This window comes from Cydia strobilella, chromosome 16 (genome assembly GCF_947568885.1).
Source record: "Cydia strobilella chromosome 16, ilCydStro3.1, whole genome shotgun sequence".
Taxonomy (NCBI): Eukaryota; Metazoa; Arthropoda; class Insecta; order Lepidoptera; family Tortricidae; genus Cydia; species Cydia strobilella.
In genome coordinates, this window is record NC_086056.1 from 10,480,125 (window position 1) to 10,491,106 (window position 10,982).

At 38.0% G+C, this 10,982-nt stretch overlaps 1 protein-coding gene across 1 annotated transcript in view; it reads left to right on the plus strand.

Moving 5' to 3' along the window:
• Positions 1 to 10,982, plus strand: part of LOC134748321 (protein max) — a 91,623-nt gene that overhangs the window by 26,596 nt on the left and 54,045 nt on the right. The gene's annotated exons all lie outside the window — the stretch shown is intronic.

Here is a 10,982-nt window from a genome sequence, read left to right on the forward strand (position 1 = left end):
ATTCGGCTACTAGTAAATCTTAAATATATACATATATAAAGTATACCTATACCTAAAAAATAGTAATTTACTTACAAAAACTACGAATGGTAAAATAATTAATTACCCTGTTCAACTAATATGTTATTTAGCGACACCTACTAACGGAATCATCTACTTGTAAACATTTATAGTGTTAACAGCGCTTATAAATGTATTATGGTGTTTTTCGAATTAATACCTACCTGTAGTTAGTTATTTATTTAGACTAGATTGCTTTGCGTTATCTGTATACCTACAACTGCTCAGCTCGGCACTTTCAAACTCATCACCTATTATTCCCTGATACTCTTAAATTATTAAATTCTCTTAAAATAAATGTCTCTGACGTAATTTTTAAACTGTCGAGTATGTTATTTCAAAATACCATTAGGTATTATTAGTGGTATAGTATGGATCTAATACTATTTTCACACGAGTCTTGTTTTACTCTAAGGTGGGGATGAGGTGTAAAGTTATAACCAATGCACGAATGAAGTATAATAGGTATATCTAAAGTAAAACTAATACGTTTGTTTTTTTTTTTTTTTTTATACTACGTCGGTGGCAAACAAGCATACGGCCCGCCTGATGTTAAGCAGTCTCCGTAGCCTATGTACGCCTGCAACTCCAGAGCTACCTAACCTACCTAATAAATATATTATTGCAAGGAAAATAGAAAGACTGACTAAAACATTTATTTATAATAATATTTACAATAGCACCATCGAATGTCTTAAAGTATACATAGCTGTAAAACTTAGCGTATTTTGTTAATAAACATTTAATTATACTTAATCAACTATAATTCAAAATACAATCAATCTAACCTTAACACATTGAATGAACAATGTCGTTTAAAGTATACATAGTTGCAAGACTTATCGTATTTCGTTAATAAACAATTAATTATACTTAATCAATTACAATTCAATATACAAATAATCTAACCTTAACAACTATGACTGAACAATGCGGGAATTGCGGGATTAATCTACATAGCAGTCGAGTGCATAGGTGAAAAATACATCGCGATCAGACTTTCAGTTGAAAGGAATCCTACTCGGCGAGGATCTTGCTCTGCGCCGCTTACATTCGGTAGACTAGAATTTCTATGCACCGGAATTAACTCCACGCTGCCGACGACATCAGGTTGAACAGGAACTTCATAGACAGGTGGCTGCTGTTGATCCATTGAAGGGCCGGAGGGGTGGCACTGCGGAGACGAAAATTCGTGGTGTGTCCCAGGAATCAGGTACTGAGACGGCGAGAACTGCTCTTCCGGTGAAGAAGGGCCGGAGTGGCACAGCCAGGCTGACGGGTGACAATGCGCCCCCTCTGCGTACGACTGTACAGGATAGATGTATTCCGATGGTTCAACAGTAGTATCTAACTGATACTCGGGTGTGGGAACCTGCGGCCCAGCGAAGTGATAGGTGGAATAGTCGACAGCGCAATCCTGTTGGTCAGAAGCGCTGCTCACCGGTGACTCTCTCGCAGTGGGGAAATCCTGATCCGACGTTGCTACTACCGGGAGCCAGGGATCCATCGGCGGGAAATTAGCATTGTTGAGTGAATGCTTTGTCTCTTCGCTTTCGTGGTCCTGCTTGATTGCATATTCTAGCGACGGTTTGTAGTCTCGATGGGAACGCTTCGGAACGGGAACATCCACCGGCGCCTCACAATCATCCTGCTTCCTCTTGACGGGTCGAAGTGTGTCCGTGAGTCCTCCAGTCGGGTGTGCCGAGCTCTCGGCCTCATCAGATTCTGTAAGACCCTGCTCCAACATCTCAACTAAACAAAAAAACACAAAATACGTTAATGGGCCATCACAAAGTACAAGGCAATATATAAAAAAAATACTACTTACTATTAGCCGCAAGATTCTTATTACACCGCCGCAAAGAGTCTAAGTCACTGCCATGCTTGACCTGCGAAGCTCGATGGAGCTCTGTGATGACTGTTGCCAGAAGTTCTGCATTTGTAATCTGCGAAAAGGACACAAGTATTTAGTCAATGTACAGTACAACTGGAAGTACTACAAAAATAGCAAGGGCATTTCATGTACAAAGCTAGATGAGAAACTTACGGAACCGGTGACGCCAACGGCCGCAGCCAAGTCTGCAAAAGCATCCACTATCTCTTCCCTGCGTTCCCTCTCATACTGCGCGTTTCTAGCTCTGCGTTCACTCTGAAAAATACATATATTTACGTTATACGATCAAACGACTTGTCTCATCAATATAATTATATACAATACAATAAATACTCAATATGCTCACCTGAGACAAGGGCACTCTATTTTTACCAGCGGGTCTACCCCTTTTGCGGAGTACGTTCTGGTTTACTTTTTTCTCCATGTTTATATTTTTATCACTAAAAGCACAGGACGGAGTCACGGGTAATAGTATTATGTGGCAAATTCGTCACGTCTCGGGTATTTATTGTCTTAGGGATGCGCAAACGCAGATTACCACCACCAAAGAAAATGGGCGTGGCTAGCAGAGATAACGCGATACCATTGGGCGAGATAAGAGTGAAAGTTGCACAAGTTATTTTTGTTACTATCATGGTCGAATTGTAAAGCCTGCCAGACTATCGGGCCAATAAAAATTTCCTGCCTTAACTTTATTGACGTTATTGCATATAATATAATGTCAGTAAGCGTGTTTTCTCCAGTAGCACATTGTTTTTATAACGAAAAATATTTAGTTAGTTATTTAGACTAGATTGCTTTGCGTTATCTGTATACCTACAACTGCTCAGCTCGGCACTTTCAAACTCTATTATTCCCTGATACTCTTAACTTATTAAATTCCCTTAAAATAAATGTGACGTAATTTTTAAACCGTTGAATATTTTATTTGAAAATACCATTAGGTCTTATTAGTGGTATAGTATGGACCTAATACTATTTTCAGATGAGTCTTATTTTACTCTTAGGTGGGGATGAGGTGTAAAGTTATAACCATTCCACGAATGAAGTATAATAGGGCAATCTAAAGTAAAACTATGTTAGTTAGGTACCTACCTAATAAATATATTATTACAATGAAAAGAGAAAGACTCACTAAAACATTTATTTATAATATTTACAATAGCACCATTGAATATCGCTTAAAGTATACTTAGTTGCAAAACTTAGTTTAATAATAGGTACGTAATCAATTACAGGAAAATCTTTGCAATTCAAAATACAAATAATATAACCTTAACACTATGACTTAAACAATGCGATAATTTGCGGTATTAAGGATGACTCACTCTAGACCGGGCCGTGCCCGGGCCGAGGCGTCCGACATGTTATTTTCTATGACGGCTGATCGGTGATCACGTAGTGCTTTCCATAGAAAACGAAACGAAACGCCGGAAGCTCCGGCCCGGCCCGGCCCCGGGCCCGGTCTAGCGTCATCCTTTAATCTATTCATATTGCAGTCGGTTCCGTTAGGTGACAGTTTTCAAATTTGTTAGTTCAAACTTCTACAATACTTATTATTACACAGGAAGGTACTTAAATGGAATGTCAAGAACGCATACCTAGGAAGCTAGGTAGGAGGCCATCGTATGTTCTACAGGTAGGTAGATACTATTATTATTTCGTTGGTGTTAAGGTATTATTATTATCTTAGGAATGCGCAATAATACCTCCACCAGAGATAAGGGGCTTGACCGATAAGATAGGTAATAACTATACCTATCTAAATACCATCAAAAACATAAATGTGAAATGAGATCCAAGTTCAATATAAAGAATATACTTCGTTGACTAAAGAATTTAGATCTAGATGTAGGTAATAGATGTACCAAAATTCATGTGTGTAGGTTTGAATAGGTTTCGAGTTGTGAAGAACGGCTCGATTCGAGAAATGAATTAGAGATTCACTAGATATGAAATAGTAAAGATATGTGACATTTCACGGCAAAAGGTACCTTATGGCGGCTTACTATAACTATATAATATATATAGTTATACTAAGGCTCCATAAGGCCGTGCAGGTGCACGGTGCAGAGATTATAGCATGATTCCGATGATTTATGACCCTGATCGCCACTTAATTCTGCGGATACTATAATACAGACGCTACGCTACGGAGCGTAAACAATTGGCATCTTGTCTACGCATCCAGTTCCTTTTTCCGTGATTTTGACTAGACAGTGGACACGCTGCCGCGTCTCTGAGGGCCTACTAAGGACCACATTTGACGTTTTACCTCTCTGTCGCACCTGGAAATTCGTACGTAAGTATGACAGGGAGGCAACACGTCGAATGTGGTCCGCGGTAGGCCATCTGGTAGAAATGGTAGAGCGACAAGTAACATTGCTTGTAGATAAAAGACATTGCATGTTATTTTTAGCAGATACCTAGGTATATTCTTAGATAAGATATTGAAAAAAGTCGACTAGGTGCCAACTGTCAAATTCCAGTACCTATTTTTAAAAGGTCGGCTAAATGCGAAACAAACTAGTATCAATATGAAAAATCGAAAAGTCGGCAAAGTGATAACGACAAGTATAAAAAGCAAAGAGCGAAAGTCGGAGAATAGCGATATTATTCTTTCGTCACGGTTGCTTATTGTCTAAGGGATGCGCACCCGCAGATTATCACCACAGTAAATAAGGGGCGTGGCTAGCGGCGATAGCGTGATATTATTGGCAGAGATAAATGTGACAGTCGTACTTACAACTCATTATTATCGAATTACCTACACGTAGGTAATGCAAACAAAACTTTTGAGCCAATCTAGTTTCCTTGTGAGCTCGGTATGTCACGCCGCCAAAGTAGTACCTAAAATAAGAAATTGTTTTCATGTAGATAACCTGGTGATGCGTTAAATTAAGTATAAGTACTTTAACTCGGGGGTTCCCAATCTTTTTCAGTCCGCGGCGCACTTGCAAGTTTAAAATTTCGACGGCGGCGCCCTAACCAAGCTGGGCTATTCGAAATTGATAGGTAACATGGCCTGACTACGGCGCCCCAGGGCGCCGCGGCGCAGTTTTGGGAACCGTCGCTTTAACTTTGCGGATTAAACAACGCCCCGAAAGTATCTAGTATCTATATTCTGGAATTGGTAGGTACTTTAACTAATAGAGATGTATTATATTTCTACAGTTCGTGTTCAAAAGTATTTGCAATAATTTAATTGTCCTACAAATCTACATACAGAGACATACTTATCTCTTTATGTTAAGCGGTTAGAGAATGTAGATATTTTAGATGCGTCATAATCTGATCCGCTACTTTGGATACGCTGACTGTAATCGAATTTAAACTGCAAGAAAGTTCAAAATATTAGACTAATTAGTTTTGAATTTAAAAATATCAAGGAATAATAACCGAGTACCAACCAAATAGTGAGAATTGTTGGGGAATAATAATATCATGTGAATTCGGTGAGTTCGGGGGCGTGGCTAGAAAGTAGTGGGGGTTAAAGTAGCTTCTATAAATATTCACAAAATCTTAAGTTAACACATATTTCTTCCTGATACGTCAGACACTAATTATCAGTCATTTTTGCAGTGCTGTTCATATTCTAAGAAAAATGTCTGATCTAATTAAATCTCGTAGAGTCGTGTTCCGTAAGCGTGGAAGGCCCGTCGGTAAAGATCGAGTTACACTATCTTTGGTAAGTCCTTACTACTTAGCTATTATATTTTTAATGTTTGTTTAGTGACTTTAGTGTTTCGTTTTTAATTTATTAATTTAATTTAATAATTGTTTCAGGATGAGCGACGAGCTCGCAATGCAGCGTATGAAAAGGAGCGCAGAGTTGAAATGAAGGATAATCTAGACGAATTGGCGTCAATAGTCGGTCTACATGATACTGTAAGCATACTTACTTATAATATAACTACATATTTAAATAATTTTGTCGTTACGCTTATCTGTTCTTATTAAATATTTTTAATGCTTGTTTCAGATTACCGTTCCCGACTTGCTGGCTGAAGTCATCAAATTTCTCCATTCGTCGACAATGCGCGACAGCTCGGATGCAGACAGACTACGAAAATGCAATGAGAACCTCGCGTCTGAAAGTAAGTTGCAATGTTATTAAAATTGTTTTATGTAGATATATCAGTATGTATAGGTATTGTTCTCATGTCATTTGTTTCTTCCACAGTTACAATGTTGGAGCAACGCCTCGCTATCGAACCAGAGTCGAAGTTTTCAACATGTCCTGTGAAGAGGAAGGTTGGGGATTGTGACTGGTCTAGTCAACCGAGCAAGCGCTTCTCACCGAGTCCATCACAGGATCCTGAGTTTTCATTGTGCCAGCAAGTGCAGCCACGACCTTCTATGCTGGACTCGACTTCCCAGCTACAAGCATTATGGCATGGGGACGAATCCTCCGTTTTCCCGTTGCCTTGTACAGAGGAACGGCTTTCGGCAGCCCTGCTGCCCGAAGCGTCGATACCTGACGTTGGGTTATCGTCATGCTCGCACCCTATGCCGTCGCCATCGTACTGCAGCATTGTGGAGCCAAGTGTAAAGAATGAAGACCACGCTGAGATGGCCACTCATTGGACACTGGATGCTGCTGCGGGTTCACGGATATCTTTGGACCAGTTTGATCTTTGGGCAACTGAGGAAGACCTCGTCTCGCTATATTTGTGAATTTTAATTTGTAAATTGTTTAAACATCATAGCTACTTAGGTATATTTTAATTGGATATGTTATATTTTATAAATGACTAGTTACAGAATGTATTGTTAATAATGTAAATAAAATATGAATCCTACACATGATTTATTTAATTTCATTGCTTTCATGTCATAAGTTTCCTACTCGGATACAGTTCAGGGTACGAAGCCAACATGCCAATCGTTTACGCTCCGTAGCGAACGAAACGCTACTATCACTATCGCACTAATATGGATGTCGTAGCACAAGCGATTGTCACCTTGGCTAGGCACCCTGGTAGGCTATTCCTGTGTACATAATTCTAAACTCTATATAGTTTATAAAAATACAGGCGTATAGTTATTTAGACTTAAATAGGTAAAAGGCCCATGGCAAGTCATTTATAACAAGTAGGAATTTGTTATTGTTTTGTTATCAAAAGAATGTGCAAACGCAGATTACCGCCACCGAAGATAAGGGGTGTGGCTAGCAGCGATAACGTTGAAAAGGTGAGATAAAAGTGAATTATTATTATTATCATCAGATTACGAATGTGTAGGTAAGTAGTCAAAGCTCTTGGGCGAATCTAGATTTCTTGTTACAGAATAGTAACAAGTAAATATTTGGATTAGTAGAGGTCGTATCAGTAACAAGCTTTTTTCACTTCCCAGTGATGTGCACTTTCGAAAATGTCATTGTTCAATAATTTGTTAAATTAGGTATTTCATTTAATACTCGTGTAATTATTCACGGGCCGGTCGCACACTAATCGCTACATTCGACATGCAGTAAGTAGTTTATCTCCTCTTATTCATTTGCGTCAAAAAGACAGTGCGAATTTAGTAATTTTCAAGGTATTGGTATGTATTATTTTTTATAGATTTAAGGATGAGTCACGCTAGTATGGCCTGGGTCTGCTGGGCCAAAGCAACCGACACTTCATTTTCCTAGGTGGCCGGCGATCACGTGATGCTTTCTATAGGAAACGTAGTGTCGGACGCCACGGCCCGGACCCGGGCCGTTCCAACATGAGTCATACTCATATATTTATTGCATCCATGGTAGGTACACAGGTGTTACATAATAGTTAGTCTCATACATGGGCCTTGGTAGGGCACGGCAGTATACTTAAATCTAAGGATTGTTATGTATGTACTACAATGATTATCAATGTCTTAATTAATTAAATATTCAGTTTGTTATATTCAAAAATTGTTACAGTTTATGTCAAATATCAATAAATTATGTACTTAAAGCTTAAATTAAATATATAAATTAAACAGAAAAAAATTAAATTTATAAATTAAAGATAATTAAATTAAATATATAATTTAAACAGAAAAAAAATATATTTGTAAATTAAAGATTAAGTCACCTTTTATTCTCGTGTTCTATCATTTTTTTAGGCGGTAATCCAAACATTAAGTTTTGTATCGTAGCAACTATGTTATTTTAATAACAAAACTTCCGTGAGACATAGACATATTAAATATATTAATAACGGGTCACTCACGCATTTGAAGTCGCATGTTTCACTCCAAACATGTTTCACTGAAATACGTGAGTGACCCGTTATTAATATATTTAATCCAAGTATGTTATTCTTGGAGCTCGTTTATCGTATGGAATCGCTGGCACAGAGAAAGAAAACAATTTGTTCCAGGGTTCGGTTCGTTAACGCCGCGTGTGTGCGACATCGAGGGGCTCGGTGCACAATTGATAGGAGATATGCTTTTTTTAATAGTAGGTAGACGAATTTACCGATATCTCGAGCAACTGTTACGGCGAAACGGTGCAAATTCTCGACTGTAGAGGACTTGTAAAGTGCAAGAAAATAACCATTCCCATATACCTATTAAGGCGGTTCCCTTAGCCAGAAGGCGAATAATTTCCTTATATGATTATGTTTTTCTAAGAGGCGTTGATATTCGTAGACGTGGAAAAAATATATGTAGTTCTTGACTATATTATCTTTAACAACATACCTTGCGATACACGAATTATGACACTTCGCTCGATACAATTAATTCCCAAAGTAACCTCTAACTCGGATTTTTAATCCTACTTTACTCGGATATTTATTATGTGATACTATAAACAAAAAAAGAAGAAAAAACAATCTTAACTTAATCTTAACGTAATTTCATAGCTTTCGAATTTCGATATTGTAAGGTAACGTTTTTAAAATAAATAAAAATCGACAAAATTCGATCAAAATTGACACTTGGCGCGTATGATCTTTCCCGTTCTTTCTTGCGAAATGTGACAGTGACAGCGGCAAATCGATGGAACGGCCTTAATACGATCGCTAAGGAGCGTAAGCGATTGGCATGTTGGCTACGCGACCTGCCTTATGTAAAAATGCGCATAAAATGTTTTTCTACCACCTTTCGACAGATGATCGTCGGTTTCTGGGACACCCTGTGTTCCGTCGGAATTAAAAATTGATTACCCTTCTCATCACTCATATGACGACCGGTCTGGCCTAGTGGGTAGTGACCTTTCCTATGAAGCCAATGGTCCTGGGTTCGAATCCCGGTAAGGGCATTTATTTGTGTGATGATAAACACATATGTTTGTTCCTAAATCATGGGTGTTTACTATGTTTTAAGTAGGTATCATTGTATGTTACAAGCTTTGCTTAGGTTGGGGCTAGGTCTATATGTGTAATATGTCCCCTAATATTTAAGGAAATCCCTCCTTAAGGAAATCGCGGTCCGTTGCATCGCTTAAGGGGCAGTTAAGGAAACTGTGGCTATCGGACCAGAATTAACTGTTTGTGACTATGGATGTATATTTATTATATATAATGTAGGTATTATATATATTTGTTATACTGTTACTTCAAATTTTTATCTTATTTTATTTATTTTCGCCCTCTTTTATAAATTTATTGACTTTCCTCTAGTCTATTGTACGCAGTGCTATATTTGTCTACCGTTCTTCATCAATTCTCATCTACTCAAAGGTTAACTGGAAGAAATCCCTTAAAGGGATAAGTTCGCCTTTGTACTGCCTATTTCTGTGCCATATTTGTGTTCTATGTCTTTGTACAATAAAGAGTTTATACATACATACATACATATTTATTTATTTATTATTAAATTTTTTAAGAAAAAAAGAACATCTCGTTCCCTGTCCTGTTCATGAATCTTTTATCTTTTTTTAAATCTTTTTTCAACTTCAAAGTGGAAGCACACGGGACGTGTGATCCACTTTGTCATATCATTTTGTATGGCGACAGATAAATAAATAATTTCGAGATTTTGTGAATCAAGCAATTGTCTCGCTTACCTGTTATAATCATTTATTTCGTAGCTCGTCTGACTTGGACCACGGTCCAGGTGTATACAGTAGTGTTTTAGTAGTACGGGCCTCACTGGATCGTAGGTAAGGGTGCTAACAAGCGCTCCCGGGGCGCTCATCGTGCTATATTACGTGCTTTAGAAAACTGGGCGTTAGTCTAGTTCAGTTAGTTCATAAATAAAGTGAAAAAAATATATTAATGAGAGCTTTTCAATTTGTTATACGTTACGTTACAACACATTGTTTTTTTTCTATTTTGCTTTACCTGAGCAAAAATAGTCTGACTTCTGAAGGTAGTGTTTTAAACAGAAATCTTGAGCACACTGTTCCTTAGATACTAACTCAAACTCATAAGGCCCGTTAGCCGTATATACCTACAAGCTATTTAGGTATATATTTTGTTTTTATTGCCCGACAAATATTTCAGATTAACCTCTAGCCACGCGCATAACATAATTTGACAAGATAAATGCAATTTTGATTTGTCAAAAAGAAAATTAAAATTACACTGAAATGGGAGACCTTTTAATAGGCCTCTGGGCGGCTAAAGGTACATTTGTATTTTCTTAATTTTTGTTGTAATATATTTTGGGTTAATGTATATTAATTAAAGTGGTAAATGAAGGTCAGGCCTAAAAGGTCCTCACGTTGACTTTTTGCAGTGGTGTAACTGCATAAAATTGTGAAACAATAGTACTTAACACATTGCCGACCGAGGTCCTAAAGATTCGCCTCACTGCTGCTGCTATCATGATCAAACACAAAGGTGCGGCGGATCGCTTTAAGGCCTATTCTAATTGTAAAATTATGGTATTGGTATGGGGCTAAGATCGTCTCGATTTGATGCATGTTGTACCAGATATAGCTGCCGTACCAGATGTCGTTTTATAGATGGTAAATACCTTTAGACTATCTCATACGTTTCGTCTACTTGGGGCGCTCAAGGAGTCCATCCGTTTTTTTGTTACTCCCATGCCATGGGGAAATTAGTTTAGTACGACCAATTTAACACATTTTTGGCATTCAGAATCACGACAC